This window comes from Balaenoptera borealis (assembly GCF_965194805.1).
Source record: "Balaenoptera borealis genome assembly, chromosome: 18".
NCBI classification, from domain to species: Eukaryota; Metazoa; Chordata; class Mammalia; order Artiodactyla; family Balaenopteridae; genus Balaenoptera; species Balaenoptera borealis.
In genome coordinates, this window is record NC_138877.1 from 7807673 (window position 1) to 7826407 (window position 18735).

Genomic DNA, 18735 nt, shown 5'->3' on the forward strand with positions numbered 1-18735 from the left:
CCTTTTACTCCAGCATCAGTTTTATAAATGCTCATACCTGACTGCTCTTCAATGAAGAACGACTTCCAACAGTTACGCTTCTCACCCTGCCTCCGTCTTCTGCCACAGAGAGGATGGTAAACAACCCCTTGCAAGTACTGGATGTGTATGGGCTGGTGGTGGGATGCCACTATTTAAAAGCATCTTCTCATTAATTAATTTATGAGTTTGGGTTTTCAAAGTCAAGTTTCCTTAAAATGAGGCATGCCTGTATCATTAATTCCAATCTGATCAACCGTGTGTCCCATTGTCCCCACATCACATAGAACTGGTGGATCCCACTGCATTTTATTGAACCCATCATCCTAATACTTAATTTTCTATGGCAATTGTTGACTCAACATGTGATCTAAATTCAAGGCCTGAGCCTACAGCTTAAGACTCCTGGCATCCAGGATACATCAGAGATAGGAAGTACGTTGCAGCAGATTCTTGGCTGCCTCTCTCGAGGCCAGCCCAGGCATCCCCCGTGCATCACAGCCCTCCTCGCCCCTGGGCTCCCATGTGGCTTCAGAATCTTTCTCAACACAGCAGTTCAGGCATCCACTAATCAATATTCAGAATTAGTGAGATGAAACTTACTTGCCTGCTCTGGAATCTATCATTTATGGGTGAATTCTCCTTTAATGAATCTTAGGCTGAAAAGAAATCTCATTGGTTTAGACTGCTTTGTCTGAGCCCTGGCCAGAGCGCATTTATAGAAGATAGAATCGTGTGTTCTTCAGTCGAATGGATTGTCACAGTGTTATCCCTTCGCTGTTGGTGTGTCAGAGAGGCACCAGAGCATGAGAGAGTCAGAGGGACCTGAATTCAAATCCCAGTACTGCAGCTCACTTGCTGTATCACCCTGAACAAATGACTTAACCTCTCTGAGCTTCAGTTTCCACAGCTGCAAAATGGGATGATAAAATCTACTGCAGAGAGTCATTGCGAGGTTCTATCAGGAAGTATTAATATAATACTTAGCATATTGCAAGCACTCAATACATGGTAGTAATTATATTATTTTCAACTGCTGTGACTAGTTGTAGGTCTTAGGTTCTCCTGTGTTGGAATTTAAATAAAGATGTGCATTAGTCATAGGAAACATAACCTCAGTCCTCCGGTTGGGATCTACAAGGAGGGTGCCCACAGTAGAAGCAACGAAAGGAACCTCAGCTGGATTGTTTTTGCACTTTCTCTCCAAAACATGGCTATTCGGATGGGATCCAAAATTAAACCCTTAGGAGACAATAAAGTAAGCAGACAGCTGTTGCTGCAGAACTGCATTAACCTCTCAGCCACGCCCCTTGGATCAGCCTCTCCAGAGAAGCAGAAAACATGTGAGATTCTGCAGCAGAACAAGAATATGACCTGGGAAATCCTGGAGGTGGCTCATAGCACGGGCAGACCTCTTCCCACACAGCTGTGCCCAGGCCCGTTAAATTTGATAGGAGGGCTGGCTCATAGAATTACTATTTTCTCCGCTAAGTATAAAGAAATGAGTCGATGTCCTTGTAAGTAGGAAGTGTTGGTTCTAAGTGAGCCATGTGGCTCTAGCTACCTGTCGGATGGCATCTCCCACAGACATCCAGAATACCTTTTGGCAAGCTTACGCTGGGCCATGAGGACCGGACTATAGCCGTGTTATGAGAGCACAAGCCATTCTGATCAGAGAACATCAGCAAGAAAGAGTAGTGATATTTTTACTTGGGCCCTTTCAATTGAGTTCATCCTAGAAGCCAATGGAAACAATTCTTCAAATCACCACCATATTGGACTGAGAACACATATTGTCTGGCATCCTTAGCGAGTAATATGACTGAATCTCACGGAGATAAACACTGCAGCCACCAGAGAATCGGGTGTTTGGTGCCAGGAAATAGCTTCTGGAAAGCCCTGCCCACATGGTAAGGGGCTGCCTCACACTCTGTGCTTCCCGAGAACGATGAGCTCCTTCCACACACTGTTTTTACCTCTTTTACCTGAAACGCTTGTCAGTAATCCTCCCCACTCTCCTGTAACACACCCATACACGAGCTCAGTGGTTCTCAAACTACAGCAGCCCTGGGAATCGGGTAGAGGGCTTGTTCAAACACACATTGCTGGGCCCCGCCTCTGGAAGACTGTAATTCAGTACCTTTGGGGTTGATCTGAGAATTTGCATTTCTAACAAGTGCTCAGGCGATGCTGATGTGGCTGGTTCCTGGCCCACATTCTAAGAACCACTGCTTTAAGGGCTCGTGCACAGAGCTGGGGTTAATGGTTGGTTGTGTGAATGAATGAGTGAGTGAGTGATGAATGAATGAATGAATGGATGGATGGATGAAAGTCCTCCTTAGCTACCTCTTTAATATGCTCAGGATTAATATTTTTGTCCTATAGGGATATCCTCTGCAAAGTGTACTTCCTACAGTAAAGGAAGGCTATTTTTTTTTTTTCTATTTGAAGACAGTCTTTTTCATCCTACCAGGCCAAATATCCTGTGATAAGTAGTTTAGTCTCTCTTGCTAATTCCAGGGCACACGGAGTTCTCAACTGTGAAGGTGCCAGAAGTTCTCTGGATTCAAAGTGTGTCTATCCAGATGGACAGATTGGGGAGCCAGACTCTTCATTACTTTCTCTGCTCTAAAAATTCTCAGCGTTTCATTTGAACACATCAAAGCGAGCTGGGATGAAAGACAAAATGAGCTTGACGCTACAAAAATGGTGCCCGTTTGGGCGCCATGACACGTGAGCATGGCGAGGGCTGGTCTTGGGCCATTAACCAGCCGGGGCTTCACCTGGAGATCCTGCTGCTGCTGGCCTGCCTTTTGGCCTTGGTGTGAGCACTTTTCACCCAAATTGGGCCACTCCTCATCCTTGGTAACAGGGTAACAGCAGGTTCTGTCAACCGTGGTTGTTTCCCAGCTGTCTGTAGCCATGTTCCATGGCACCAGATTTGCTCTTTGATCATTTTAACAATTAATTATATTACATTTTGCCATTGTAATAGACTGACATATTTCTATAGAAGAGTAGAAAAAAAGGATAAATCACTTCCTACCACTGTAAAAATAACCCTGTTGACATTGACATTTTGTGTATTTCTCTTCCGTTCAGTTTCTGTGCTCAGGATTATTTGTTTTTAATATATATGTCATGAGTCTGTATCTGTATCTTCTGCCAAACACATTTTCTGCAGAAAAGGAAGCCTTTTTGTTTTTAAAGACTTTGCTTTTTATTCTGCCTCACCAACTGACCTACAGTGGGTAGTTTAGTCTCTCCTGCTAATTCAGGGCACATAAAGTTCTCAACCGTGAAGGTGCCAGAAGTTCTCTCTTTCTAGCTTAAAAAATGATTTTATAAAGTAGATTTGCAATTTTCCCACTTTAAAAAGCTGATTTTAAAAATGTGATTACTTAGAATCTTAAGCGGATTTTGTATTCTTTTTCCATTTAAAGGAACGTGATATGTATTTCCCAGGGATAATATAAACGCCTATAGAATTACTTTAAAAGTCTCCTTTTGACCCTCCTTACTTAGATCAGTTGTAGCCAGAAAACAAAACAAAACTAAAAACCAAAACCAAAACAATGGTAGGACAGAAAGTGTGAAAGGCAGTACTGAATTCTATTCAGTGTACAACACCAAGGCTGTTCCAATGAGCCAAGGAAAAATGGCATCATGACTGTGAAAAACAGACTAATTGGTTAAAAATTAATCCTGAAGCCTGATCATTAAGTCTAAAATAAAATCAACTTTGAGGCTCAAGTTATCAAGTTTAGTGAGTCTTCATTTATGCAAATGCCTAGATGCCTACTTCCTTTTGGGTAGCAGAAACCAAGATGGCAGGATGTGTTCTCTGGTTCAGGTAGAGACGTGTGATTTCCAGTAGATCTGAGTTCAAGTCTTAATTTTCACATGCAGGGGATGATTCCTCTTCCTCAAATTGCCTTCAGGTAGCATGGCACTGCTAGAGGGCAATTTTGTTTTCCATCAAGGGCTGGTAAGCAGACATTTCTGATAGCACAGGGTACCAGCTAGGGGTTGGCTGGCGCTCTTAAAGGAGACAGTAACACTGTACCAGAGCTGTTAAATATGATGATAAAAATGTAAACAAGGGCCCCCTTTTTGTGGAAATATATGAATTATTTAATTCACTTCTGAAAATTTAAAAAAAACCCCAAAGATTTTTAAAAATGAAAGACAACTTACTGGATGAATATACACATGCACATAACATGTATGCTTAATCTTTTTAGAACATGGAAAGGATATGCATCCCCAAGACAATTATGAAAACAATAGTCCTATCAAAATAAAGTTGCCATCACTGAGACCAAAAAAATATTCCTTTGGCACGTAAAGGGTCTAATAAAGTTTGTTCCAGTTATGCTGGCTTAGCGTGAGCTGACCACCGTAGTAGTTTGCTAGGGCCCCATAACACGGTACTACAGACGGGGCAGCTTAAATAACAGAAATCTATTCTCTCACAGTCTTGGAGGCCAGAAGTCTGACAATCTGGGTACTACTCCCAAACACATTTCACTCACATTCCAACTTCCCTCGGCGGTGGCACCACCCAAATCAAATCCTGTGTTGAATATGAGGGGCAATTCCTACAGCGGTCCAAGTGGGATGGATTTGCATTCATCCTACAGTTTGACTTTGCTTTAGAACGATAGCTGAAGGACTTGAGAGGCTCGTATTCACTGAATCTACTTTATCTCTGATTTCTTAATTTGTTTTGAATATTTTGTGATACTTCACCTATGTATTCTTGGTATGTAGAATGAAGAGTATATCTCTGTCTGACTCATCTCTCTGACGAGATACACGTTATCTGTCTGACGTGAGTGTGCCTTGGAGGTGATGGTGGATGCTTTGTTACTAGCTTCGGAGATTTATCTGGAGAATAGCAGTCTTTATCCTTTAAAAATGACCCTCTGAGAAAAGAAGGCTTTCTGTAGGCTGAGACTGAACCACCTGCATTTCTAACTAATCCTCGAAGGTACCTTCTTACACCCTCACATCTGACTATGGGCAAGGACAGCCCTGGAAACTTCCATCTCTTGCTCCCAGAGGCGTGGTCAGAGGCCATGGGAAGATCACATCCAGTATTGTGACAAAATGAGTAAGGACATAAGTGTAAAAAGTGGGGCGAAATTTCCTCGAGCTAATGTAATAAACACTCTGAACTGTCAGAGTGAAGCCAAACCAAACCAAACAAAAATAGCTTCAGGTGAGAAAGATAAATTCTCAAAATTTGCATATGTCTAAAAGCTGCAAGCTCAATACACACCATCAGGAGAAAATTTCCCGAGGGAAATAATATCTTATTGGTACTACCACTGAGCAAGTCAGAATTGTTCAATGCGAAAAAACCTGCCACCTTGTCCAAATGCTTTCCTGCTACCAGGATGCGTGCAATTGGATTATGTAGAGAGACTATCAATCATGTATTTATTCGGCCTTTCATGATCAAGTCTGAGTTTGGGGTAAATCAAAGTGACATCATGACCCCCAGGGTTTCGTGATGGAGGTGATTGAGTGACCCAGTCGTTGGCGGTTTCCTGAGTCCCAGTGTGAGACGGAGTCTCCCGTTTTACATTCAGAGTCACAAATGCTCCCACAGAGCCATGCTGGGAACATACAGACATTGAAACGGTTGGCCTGGTGTTCAAAAGTTAAGCGGCTGAAAGCACAAAGCAAAGGCTTAGCAGCAGGAAGCTGAGTGAAAGTGTTCGCTTGGCCCGGCGTTGAGAAATGCATCCCGATGGGGAGTGATGCAGAGATTTTGGACAGGAAGCCCTGCCCCTCCGCATAGTGTCACTCAGGGTGGCGGGTCCCCCACCTCCACCCAGGCCACCTCCCACCTGTCACCTTATGGCTGGCTTCTTGCATCCAGCGTGGAGGAGAGGCGCCCAGGCGGGTGATTCTCGGCTCCAGCCTGGCATCATGATGGAAGGCAGAGGCAGACGGTTTTTGAATGGTCACTGCCATAGATTTCCATTCACCTGTTCTCATAGCTGCTTCTTTCTGCGTTTCACAGATCTGCTCTCGGTGAACCCTTGGAACACCCTGGCCAGGGGCATTTCAGGGTTAACAGCCTCACGAGGAATCAGGGGAGAAGTCAAGCTCTGTGTCGGGCCAGTGCAGGACTGACCAGGGAGACCTGAGCTCTCTTATCAATGGGGCCATCACATCGTTCCAGCTTCAGGAGCCGACCGTAGATGTGGGGCTCGCCATAGGCCAAGGTGTGAGAGCACGTTTATTCTTACTGCCCTTGTTTCTCTTTGGCTCTCCTCCCCTGCCTTAGTGAGCCCCGGTGAGTACAACAATCACCCTTGGGCTACCCCCTGGTTCTCTCCAAACAGCAGCATAAACCCCTGCCGTGCTCCGCATTCCAGACTCCTCCTGATTTCCTGTCCCTATTGAAACGCGCTGCCTCTACCCTCTGACGGTGCTGTGCTGCATTGCCACCGCCCTATAACATGGGTGTGCTTCATCAGGCCTCCTCATTCTCTGGAGGTGGGCAGGGGGACCAAAAAGAATTATGCCCTCTATGTGCTTTGTGAGATCTTTATATATGATATCTCACTGAGTCCTTTTGACCATCCTGGAAGGCAGGGGATGTTGACCCCATATTCCAGAAAAAGCTCAGAGAGATCAAGAAATTTGCTGAAAATCTCCTAGCCAGTCCAGAGGGGAACCAGGATTCCAGCTCAACTGGCTCAGAAGAAGCCTGGGTTCTTTCCCCACCTCACTCTGGCGCTGGTGGGGTCATGGCTGGCAGTCCCCCGTGTCACACCTCGGGGGGCCTGCTGATACGGTGCAATGGTTCCAGGCCTCTGGAGAAGTAGCAAAGCCCCCAGCCCTGCTCCTTCCCCTGTTTCCTTCAGCTCCAGTTATTGCTGGTAGCCGCTTTCTCTCCACCTAGGGAGCCTTCAAATATCACAATTGTGGGATGTGTGAGGCTGGCACATGCTTCTGGGATCAATAAATTCAGTCTAATGGGTTTTAATGCATTGCCGTGAAACGCACCTACCAACAGCGTGGTTCTGGGAAGACTGAGTCCGTGGCCCCATCACCGGAAGAAGACCGGGTTCCATCCTATCACCTCGGCGCACGTGTGAGCAGGGCCTCTGACCTGCACAGCCGGGGCCGGAGCACCTGCATGACCTTGGGGGGCAATGTTCTCCCTTATTTCTGTGGACTAACCAACACTGAGAGTTAAATGGGAATGTGAAAACACATCTGTCTGCTTGATGACGCAACGGATCCAAGGTTTAAAAGAAATGTCGCTTCAAATGTGAAAAGCCTGAAAATTATTCTCACTCTTCTGATCCATGATGGGGATTTAAAAACCTGTTTTTTTTTTTACTTCCACCGAAAAACTAATTAGCGAAGTTAGTTTTAAAGCCAGTGCTCAATTGCTGCAAGAGCAAGAAATAGATTTAGCATCCGTGCCACGTTCTCCAAACGTCACCTCAACCATAAGTTTCCGCCTTTTTGCCCATTAATAATTTAACCAGAGTTGCTAGTAGCATAAGCAGTGGATTATTTCCTTCTGTCTCTGCCCCAGATCTAGAGGCAGTGACCATTCTAACCTGAGGGCTGAGAAGGACGTGGCTAGCTTCGATCATCTAGACTGTTGATCATGAATTATGGAAGCCATTTATTGAACAGATATTTATTTGGCGTCTACCACGTGGCCCTTACTCTGTTACGATTTCTCTTTCATCGTGGCTGTGCTGCAAAATGACCCGAGGACCTGGTGGTGCACTTGGCCCTCGAGGAGCTCCCAGGGAGGGGCTAATGAAAGATGGAATGAAGCATGGAAGGAAGGAGAAGTAGTACGAAGGTGGGACTTTTGCTCCTTCTGAGGCCGCAGTTACAAGCTTGGGATGTGGGATGAGGACTTCCCCAGGCTCTTCTAGGAAAGGTAAACAGAAAACCATAGTGAAAGAGAGTAACTCAAATGGCTACTTGTGATGGCTCTTGCCTGGTGTCAGAGCAGGCAAAGGATATACTGACCATGTGTACCTGAGGGGGAGGGGACGAATTGGAATCGGGGAACATGTAGGAGTGGGCAAAGTTAGCTGGTTTTGAAGACCTCACTCCCTCCCAACATCCTGGTCCCCACCCCACCCCCCCTCCGGCCAGGCTAATGCTCACTACTTCCTGGATGAGTGCGGTTTGGAACCCTCTGGGCTGCTCCTAGGCTGGCCGACCCGGAGTCCCAGAGGTGCCTGCACCAGGAAGTGTCCCAGGGAGGGACTAGACCGCCCAGTCTGGAGGCTCTGGGGACGGGCGTGGCCCCCGCAGGCTGGCTCACGGGTGACAAGTGCTGACCGGGCCTCACCCCATTCTGCCCCGTCCGTCGTCTGGAAGGAACGGCTGGGCGAACTTTACCTCCCAAGGTTTCTGGTCATGACTGTCTTGCTACCTAGCTGCTTCTCCTCCCACCTGGAACCTCCCATGTATTCCCAAGCCAAGGACACCATACTGGCATTGTTTCTAATAGAAACAGGGTATAACATCATGCCTTCATTTGATCATTCCACCAACAGGCACAGGGCACCACTGTGGACCACACGCCATGCTTAGTTCTGGGAAAGATGGCTAAGACAGGTCCCCGATATTAAGGGCTCAAATCTACAAGAAGGGACAGACATACAAATTTTAAAAAATCACAGTAGGGCTTCCCTGGTGGCACAGTGGTTGAGAATCTGCCTGCCAATGCAGGGGACACGGGTTCGAGCCCCGGTCTGGGAAGATCCCACATGCCGCGGAGCAACTGGGCCCGTGAGCCACAATTACTGAGCCTGCACATCTGGAGCCTGTGCTCTGCAACAGGAGAGGCTGCGACAGTGAGAGGCCCGCGCACCGCGATGAAGAGTGGCCCCGGCTCGCCGCAACTAGAGAAAACCCTCGCACAGCAACAAAGACCCAACACAGCCAAAAATAAATAAATTAATTAATAATAAAAAAAATCACAGTAGACTGATACATGCTTATTGATTTCATTTATATGACATTCTGGAAAAGGCCAAACTAGAGAGACCAAAAACAGAATAGTGATTGTCAGGGGCTGGCGGAGGGGTAGGAGTTGGCGGGTTGGGAGTGTCATGTGACTACGTTGGTGTTGGTTACAGTTAAATACTAACTGTACTTGTTAAAACTTGCAGAAATGTACACTAAAAAGCGTGAATCTTTCTGCATGTACTGTAACAATATTTTTAAAAAGAAAGTAAATCACAATAGAACACGGTAAGTGCTGCAATAAATAGGGTGATGTGTGAACGGTGCAAAGGAAGAAGACAGCAGCTCTTCCTGGGAGGTAGGGCAGGTGGTCACAGAAGCCTGGACAGAGAAGGGGGCAATTGACTTGCGGTTTCTGAAGATGACACGAGTTTCCAGAGAGACGGGAGGAAGAGGGCATTCCAGGTAGGGGAACAGCATATGTGAAGGTACAGAGGCTGATCAACAAGCACCCTGTGTCCTGTGAGTCGCTGGTCACTTGGTGCCCCTGACGCATGGGCGGGAGTGCAAGTACGCCATTCTAAATGTGATGCTGAGTTTTCGGGACAAGGACTTTCGCCTTTCAACATTTAAAAAATTGTGCTAAAACATATCTAACGTGGAATTTGCCATTTTCATCATTTTTAAGTGTGCAGTTCACTGACACTAATTACCTTCACAATGGTGCGCCACTATCACCACCATCTATTTTCAAAACCCTTTCATCACATTACCCCAAACAGACTCTCTGTTCCCATTAAACAGTAACTCCACACTCCTTCCTCCCCCCAGGCCCTGGGAACCTCTAATCTACGCTCTGTCTCCAGGAATTTGCCTATTCTAGATATTCAATGTGAGTGGAATCATATAATATTTGTCTTTTTGTGTCTGGCTTATTTCACTTAGCATAATTTTTGTTTTGTTGTTCATGAAGTCTTTGGAAGATAGTCAGGTGGTGGAAGTTTCCACCGCCTCTGAAAAGGAGGGACTCAGGACAGGGCTGGCATTCCTTTCTGTGCGGTCCTGCACATACTTTCGCTCCCCTTGTCAGTTCAAGGTCAGACGTGGTCAGTGACACCCCTGCACACCTACAGCTCCCCTGCACCTCCACGGGGCCCTGGTGTCTGTCAAGGGCCCCCTCCGCACTGATCTGTGGCACCCAGCCTTCTCACCCTCTACCAAACCGCAAAAGGAATTTTTTAAAAGGCTTAAGAAAATAAGTGACCAAGAATTGCAAATGAGGCAACCCAAGGAGAAGGGTTTGGAGTTAATTAGCCCTTGAACTGTCAAACCCAATTGCTTCCAGTGAGTTCTGACATTTCTAAGAATAATTAAGGGCTTGGCTGTCACATTTCACAAAGGTCCAATCACGACGCAAGCAAGTTCCACCTGCTGTCCCCTCACGATGTCCGATGTCCGGAGACACACAGAGGAGAATTAGATCCAGCGCACATTGCAGATCTTTGGGCAGAAGTGTCATGTTTTTGGAGAACTTTTCATATTTTTTGCCCCGAAATTTAATGATCACCATTTAAGGGCTAGATGTGAGTGGCAGAAGGGGTGGCACTTTAAAAATGTCTGAAATCACTGGTGATAATAATAGCTAACATTTACCAAGTACACTATTCCAGGTGCCACAAGAGCCTCGGAGGTAGAGACAGATATATTTTCCTCAATTCATAGGTGAGGAAGCTGAGGCCCAGAGAGGTTACACAAGTTTTTCAGGGTCACAGGGTCAAGATGAAACCCAGGCAGTCTAGCTCCAGAGCTGGCGTTCTCAACAATGGGACTCACATCTCCTGTCTCCAAGCCATCCTGAGTTACGCTGTCAGGGGACCCACCAGCCTTGCTGGCATGCATAATTAGTCTTGTCAGAAAGTATTTATTAATCACAAACTGGCACGTGATTCTGGTTCCTTGACCACTAAGCACTATTTTTCAAGCAAGACATAATTCATCTATAATCTAACTCATCTCATACTCAAGTGACTGCTTCATCGTTATCTCCCACCACTTTCATTCACTCATCCACTATTATTTTGCCTTTATGTTCAAGGCACTGTATCAAGTCATGTGAGAGAGACAGAGATTTGTTAGAAATAGGGTCTGTCCAGGAGGGCCTTCCTGTGAGCAAATAACACATATATAATACTTATAATAAAAGGTAGTATAATACAAGATAAAATATAGCACAGGGTAATATGGTGCAAGGTAAAAAGTGCTCAATTCCACAAGGAAAAACATGCATTGCTATGGCTGTTTGGAGGAGAGAAATAACCTCTCGGATGTGTGTGTGTGTGTGTGTGTGTGTGTGTGTCGTTCAAGGTAGGGAGAAGTTGGTGGAGAGAAGGTGGAAGGAGGAAGGGGAGGGAAGGAGGGAAATCAGACAAGATTTTAGGAAGAAAGTAATGAGATAGTCCTTTGATATAGGCTGAATTGTGTTCCCCAAATTCACATGTTCAAGTCCTAATCTCCAGTATCTTAGGATCAGGCTGTATTTGGAGACGGGGTCTTTAAAGGGGGAATTAAGTTAAAGTGAGGCTGCGGGGTATGTGTGTGTGTCCTAATTTAAAATGACTGGTGAACTTATAAGATGAGCAAATCTGGACACAGACAGACACAGAGAGAAGACAGCCATCTACAAGCCAAGGAGGGGCCTCAGCAGAAACCAGCCCTGCTGACACCCCGACATTTGACTTCCAGCCTCCAGAACCATGAGAAAATACATTTCTGCTGTTAAAGACACTCATTCTCTGGTGCTTTATTATGGCAGCCAGAGCAGATGAATATAAACTGGAAAAAGAGGATCTGGACATGGGACTGATGGAAAGGAATAGGGGGGACATGTTGGGGGAACCACTGGACTTTATTCAGTGGTTAATGGGAGCCAAGGCAGGTTTCTGTGCAGACACAACATGAACCGCAGTCATTCGCTTCATTCAGCAAACACTGACTGAGGACCTGCCCCATGCCAGGCGTCGCCAATAGCAGCCTGAATGCTGCAGCTGTGAGGAGATGCTTTGGCACCTGGCTCTTCATAGGCTTGCACGGCTGGGTGGAGACAACTGGAAAATGGGTTAAATTGGGGAGCGTGCGGTGGGGGGAGACTAGTTAGAAGTCTTTTATCCTGGCCTGACTCAGTGCCTTTCAATCTTCTTTTGAAAGAGTCCAACTGACACCCTCCCCCCACCCTCCCCAGGAGGTGTCCACTCCTCCCACCCCTGGCTTGTTCCCAGTCATAAGTAGCAGTGTCAGCACATCTGCATAGCTCCACTGGCCAAGAAAATGTGGTTAAACTCTACCGTCTGCATTATGGGAACATGACTTTTTACAATCTCTTTCAAATATAAACATAAAATTGTTATCTTCTCCAAACTCCACGTTCCACCAGGAGATTCTGAAACAACCCTCCCCTTGGCTCCACTCAGCGTATCGCTGCGTCCACCACCACAGAAAATGGTCCTTTGATGTGAAACGGCATCTCCAAGGGATGATGATTGGAAAAACAGAAATACAGAAGCAATCCAAAACGAAATAAATCTGCGGTATGTCTACGGTGACAAGTCTTTCCTCAGTGTGGTAGGCAGAAGGATGGCTTCCCCAAGGATGTCCGTGTCCTAATCCCTAGAACCTGAGACTCTATAACTTTGTATTGCAGATGTGATCAAGTTCACAGCCTTGAGATGGTGAGGGTAGCCTGCATTGTTCAGATGGGCTTAATCTAATCACATGGGTTTTTAAAAAGAGAGACCCTTTCCCAGCTGTGGTCGGTCAGAGGGAGAACGACCACGGAGGAATGGTCAGAGAGATGCAGTGTTGCTTGCCTTGAAGGTGGAGGAGTGGGGCCCCAAGCCAAGGAATGTGGGCAGCCTCTGGAAACTGAAAAGGGCAAGGAAACGGAGTCTCTCCTAGACTCTCCAAAACAGGAACACGGCAGGGCCAACAGCTTGATGTTTTGCCCATTGAGACTCATGTTGGAATTCTAACCTACAGAGCAGTAGGTGTAAATTTGTTTTGTTTTAAGCCACTGACGTTGTGGTGATGTGTTATAACAGCAATAGGAAAGGAATGCACTCTGTTTGCTGGAACTCAAGCCAGACCTGCTTATTTAAACAGTGTATCTTTTCGGGGTTGACCTTTTAGTGCCTTCCAATTCATGGATACCCTTACCTAGTTGGTTTCATTTTTCCCACCAGATTCTAAACTCCCTAAGGGCAGGGACTGAGTTATTCATCCTAGCATCTCTAGTGCCAGCACAGTAGATGCCACATAGTAGATTTCAGTAACTATGAATTAAGTGATTGTCTGAAAGCCCAAAGCAGCCTAGGGCTTCATAATGCCCTAATGGGACCTCCAAAGTGAGGCATCAGTGCTTCTTTTCAGACATAAAGGGGTCAAATCTGATGTCTCCATTGATGTATATGTATGTCATTATGGTGAAATGAATTCCTGTGTGCTGTAACCAAGACAACAAGAAATCCCATTCACATGGAGACACTGGTGAGTCATTCAGACAAGCGTCAGTGAAGGCCTGGCTTCCCAAGACAATCTTTGTACAATGTCACTCCAGGCCCCTTTTCATGAAGAGCGTTTATCAACAGGGCCTGTTCTAAATGGCTCTCCCTATGTGATTCATTTCACTGGTCCATCCAGCAAAGGCATGGAACTCAGAAACAAAGCTTTTGTTAGTTTGGATACACGCCTCATGAAATTACGTTTATTTTTAGAAAGAAATGACCATTCACAATTTTTCACTGTTGGGTAGAAAGCTCTGTAGCTGCTTTCTAGAAAAGCTGATGGTGGCCGGTTACAGCATACATAACGCAGCCTCCTCCCCATCAGATCGTCGGTAATTATTCTCAGCTGTCATTAGCAGAAACTGGGAATCAGTGGGGAAGGGAGTCCAGAGAAAGCCCTGCTGGCCAGGACCTGGTCTGCTGCTGCTCTGTCCACAGTGAGGCCGCCCGCCTTCCCTGTTGCGCTCTGCACCCTCCCTGCTGTCGTTCAAGCTCACAGCCTGGGCCGGCGTGAGATGCCCCTGCTGCAAGGAACTGAAGGGCCTGGGGAGGGTACAGCGTCAGACCTCGACCCACCCAAGACCGGGAACTTTGAGTTGACCTGGAGATTTTATTTCTCCTCTTCTTCTCCCCAAACTCACTGGAGACCAGAGTTTTCCCTCCTGGTTCCAGCCCCTCTTCTGACCCATTCTATACCCAACCCTGATGTCAGGTAATAGGTCCAACTATGGCTTCAACTGTCCCCAAAGTGGTCCTCTGAAAGTGTCCCTCTGAGGACCTTGTATTCCAGCCGATGACAACTTCCTTGAGCGATACTTCCTTCGCTGTCAGCTTCAGGGTTGAGAGACTGCTCGTGCTTATGTTTGCAGCCCAGGTGTGCCTTCTCCTTGCCTTCCTTCCAGCTGCTTCTCCACCGCTCGGTGCAGGCGGTAACTCTGGCAGGTGAGGGTCCTAAATTTGTCCTCAGGTTCTGAGAGGACAAATTCTTTCCTGGCCACATCAGTGCAGTCATCCAGCAGGGGTTTTGGTGACTCCCATGTGCCTGGGGCACAAGCACATGCAGGTTCATCAAGTCATAAGCAGTAAACAGGAAGTGGATGGTAGGATATTAGCGCTGGGCACTTGCCACGCAATTTATCCTCCTTGGCTCGTGTTTGCATGTTTCTATGACTACGGTTCTCTGATAGAAGCATATCAGAATCAAGCAATATTTAATGAGTGACTAATGCATTTTATCTGCTGTACCTTAGGTTGGCCAGGAAAGAGAGTGGATGGGCTGACATTTGAAACAAGGGTATTTAGAAGGAACCATTACCTAAATCATTCCAAATCCTAAACTATTACCAACCATGGTGGTCCTGCGCTATTTGGTCACTGGGAGAGCTGTATGGGGATCAGAGCAGGTGCTCTAAAGCAGGTTGTGAGGCAGGAAGAGCCTGGAGGCGAGGAGACTCATGACCCCCCAGGTAAGGTGAGCCCCGCCAAGCACAACCTTGCCACGGAGAGGCGAGCCAGGTGCCAAGGACTGGAGAGGACAAAAACCTTCATTCAGTCCAGGTGTACAAAAGGGTCAGGACTTAGGGGGAAACCTGACATGAATACTCCACTAAAGAGGCAACATCTTGAGAGAAAACCAGGAAGTGATAGATGGGAGAAGATGGGAAGACGGAATCTCTTAACTCCATCAAGTTGGGGTAAAGGTGAATGAGCCGTAGAACCCCCAAGGGGAGGAAAATAATAGAAATGCTCACCCGAAAAGAGCACGATAAAGATCAGAAGTCAAAGATTTGAGAGGAAGACAGGACTTTGGGAAGGAGAGAAGCAGCTTGGAGTATATGTGGGGTGTCTTGTGAAGCGAGAGCGTTACTGTGTGTGAGGTTTTTCACAAAGATAATCAGTCAAGGATAGCTTCCTGCTGTCGACCTGGATCAGCCACGTGACCAAGACCCCCTCTTCTCTCCAAAACTCCTCTTCCCTCCTCAGTTTGCCCCCGTGTAGGTTTCACACTATGGAGAAGTTGGCAATTAGACTTTTTCTTTTTTAAGACAATTAGACTTTAATATCCATCTATCTCTATGGACCTGGTCGTCAACAGAAGAGCATTTTCCCGTGGGTCATATGTTAAAACCTGCCAACTCTAACCTATGCAGTTCAAAAACAAAAAACAGACCAAAAAAAGCAAGATGTACAAGCTGTTTTCTTTGATCATAGTGAAATAGACAGCTTAAAGGTGTCTTTCAAGTGACGCAGGTCCAAATCAATAATCCAGTCCTAGACAGAGAAATCACGACGGTATCTTGTTAAAGGGGGCACATGATGGTGAGCCAGAGGTCCACAAAGTCACAGGATAAACCTGGGACGTCATAACAGGAAGGGCTGGATAGATCATGGGAATGCAGAGGTTACATGAAATTTTAAGATAAAACACAAAACTGCAAAGAAATGCAGGCTTTGCATTGGCCACATGGGCCACACCCCAGAATCCTGAGTCCCAGTAGAGGTTCTCCTTTAGAAAGTTTGGAAAGTTCTGCCCTCTGGAAACATAAGGAAGTCACACCTAGCCCAGCTTCCTGTGTCCTCATTTTCTTCACCTCTGCCTTGGTGGGAAAGTTTGATACCCTGTGTCATCATAGCCATTGAGGAAACATACAATATTTAAATAAATACATGAGCAACAACCCAAAATATGCAGGAAATATACCAGACTCTCTTTCACATGAAACACCTATAACAGCAATCACAGCTAACACAGAATAATTGACACACTGGGACACTGGTGTGGTCCCACCCAGCTAGGGGTGCAGCTCCTGACAGTAAGGTAGGTTTTGTGGAAGAGAACAGAGTAGCTCAATGCTGGTGAGATAAAACATTAGGGCTGTTTGCTAAATATCTTCCCAGGTGTCTTAGGCATTTTTTCCTTCTTCTTGGATCCACAGATTGGTCAGTGTCTTGGACCTGCTTCTTTCCCTGTAGATGACATTTCCAAGGCTCCCATAACACTGTGCCATCACATACCCTCTGCGGATACCTGCAGAGGTGCCCTGTTGCCTCCTAGATCTTATTTAAGATACCACAGTTTAGGGCAACTTATCTTTTTAGCCTTCTACTGCTTCTTCTTTTTTAACCTTAATCAGACCGGGCTCTGTGCCAGCTCTCAGCTGCTTTCTCAAATTTCTGGGCTCTGTGCTTTCTCCCTGAGTTCTCCTCTTGCTGCTACAAACCCCAGGCATCACTGGCCCTCAGCATCCGGGGCTCATTCTTCAAAGCTCAGTTTATCTTCTCTGTGAAGCCTTTACAAGTCCTCTCTTTCCCATCGTTCCATCATGCTTTGCAGCTCTGAGACAGCTGTCATCATTCGTGTATGTCTTTGCTCCTCTACTGGAAGGTAGCAACTTGAGGGTCATTGACTATGTCTTACCCATCTTTGCATTTTCCATGCTACTTAGGTACCCGTGGCTTCCACATATTAGAGCTCAGTGTGTTGGCCTTGGACAAGTTGCTGCATCTCCCTGAGCTTTGGTGCCCTTATCTGTAAAATGGGGCTAATAATAATGTGTCCTTCACAGGGATGAGTGCCAGAATGAAGTGAGCTCATTGGCACATAGTACGTGCTCCTTGCTACTACTATCAACAGTATATCAGTTGTACCTTATTCATTTCATACTGAAATGGTCTCTTTTCAGTGCTTGGGGTCTCTCCCAACTTCCTCATTTCATGAAGAAAATAGTGCCTACGAGATTTCGGTGTTCTCAGCCCTGCCTGTGTACCAACACCATCTGGGAAGCCTTTAAAAAATACCGAAGCCTGGATTCTACCTTCCAGAAATTCTGCTTCAGTGGGTGGAGCCCAGCCACCAGTAATTTTTATTCCCTGAGTGTTTCTCACGTAGGGCCGGGATTGAGAAACCCTGAAAATCATTAGAGAGTTTACCATTTCTGTAACAGATCCTTTCAGTCCTATTTCTAGAGCAAAGAGCTGGGATCTTAAGGGAGCCAATCTCCAGACTACGCCACTATTAACACCCAGAGACGTACATTTCTCCTTGTTCTAGAAATCTTCCACTGTTCATTCTCTCTAAGCTCCCGTGATGACTCAGCGTTTTAATACTTCTTGGTGTCCCTCTCCATTCCCAAAACAGTCAAGTGCTGGTTCAAGATAACTTAGTGCATAAAATGCTAGGTGGTAAAAACATAAGGTAGTGACACATAGGAGAGGAGGAGGGACACACAAAATCCTTCCAGCCCTCCAGCTCTCATTTTTCCTCTCCGGCTTGTTATGAGAGATGGGCTCAGTCCCAGCAGCCACGAGTGGGCAGGGCCTTGGAGAGGGCACGGGAGGCCACGGTCTGCCAGCCTGTGCCAGTGTGAGCAGAGGCTACACGGACAATTGGGCCATTATAGCAATAAGCAGAGGGCAATTGCCGATAGAGAGATGCAGATTTCTGTTTCTTGCTCTCCAGCCTTTTAAAAGCCTTTGCACATAATTATATGTATAAACCTTGTCGTTCTTACCAGGCATTGAATTTCAACGGGAATTAGGCCAAAATCAGGACTGGAGAAGTGTCCCCACTGTGGCCAACCTGGGAATGCTTAGTCAGTCCCGTCCTGCTGACTCAATTCTCTCTTTGAACTGCAGGACTTATGTAACTTTAGTATAAGAGTCCAGCCCAGTGCTTCTTTGCCAAGATGGAGAAAAAGAAAAAAAGAAGGCTGATTAAATTCGAGACGTGGCGGATAATGCCAAAAGGCAGAGGAAATGTGATCTCTGAGGAGAGAGAAAGAGAAATGTGTGTATGTTGGAGATAGGAGATACGGATATTGGGAAAATGGATTCCGAGGGTCAGATGACTTCTCTGAAGCAATCGCTCTGAGGAATTTATACTGTTTCCCTGACCCCTAGGCCTGGATGGCCTAGTGATCGCTGGTGATCGCTGTTGTTTTTCCAGTAGACCCAGAATGTGACTTAAAACCTGCATGAAAGGCCCATGAAATGTTCAGGTGATTCTGAGGACAGGCCCCATTCACCCCAGAGCCTGAGTTCCGGCTGACATAGAGAACACAGCACACCCACTCCCAAGAGGACCCACACCCCAGATCAGACTTGGAGCTGATGCCACAACCCCAAAATGCCCTGGGCCTTAGTCCAGACATGTTCAAGCTTAAAAGTGCAGTTGGATGGGACCTTGGACATAAGT

At 46.3% G+C, this 18735-nt stretch overlaps 1 long non-coding RNA gene across 4 annotated transcripts in view; it reads left to right on the forward strand.

The window, feature by feature from the left end:
* LOC309615469 overlaps positions 1-18735 on the forward strand; it is a 270174-nt gene that overhangs the window by 199513 nt on the left and 51926 nt on the right. The window lies entirely within an intron of this gene.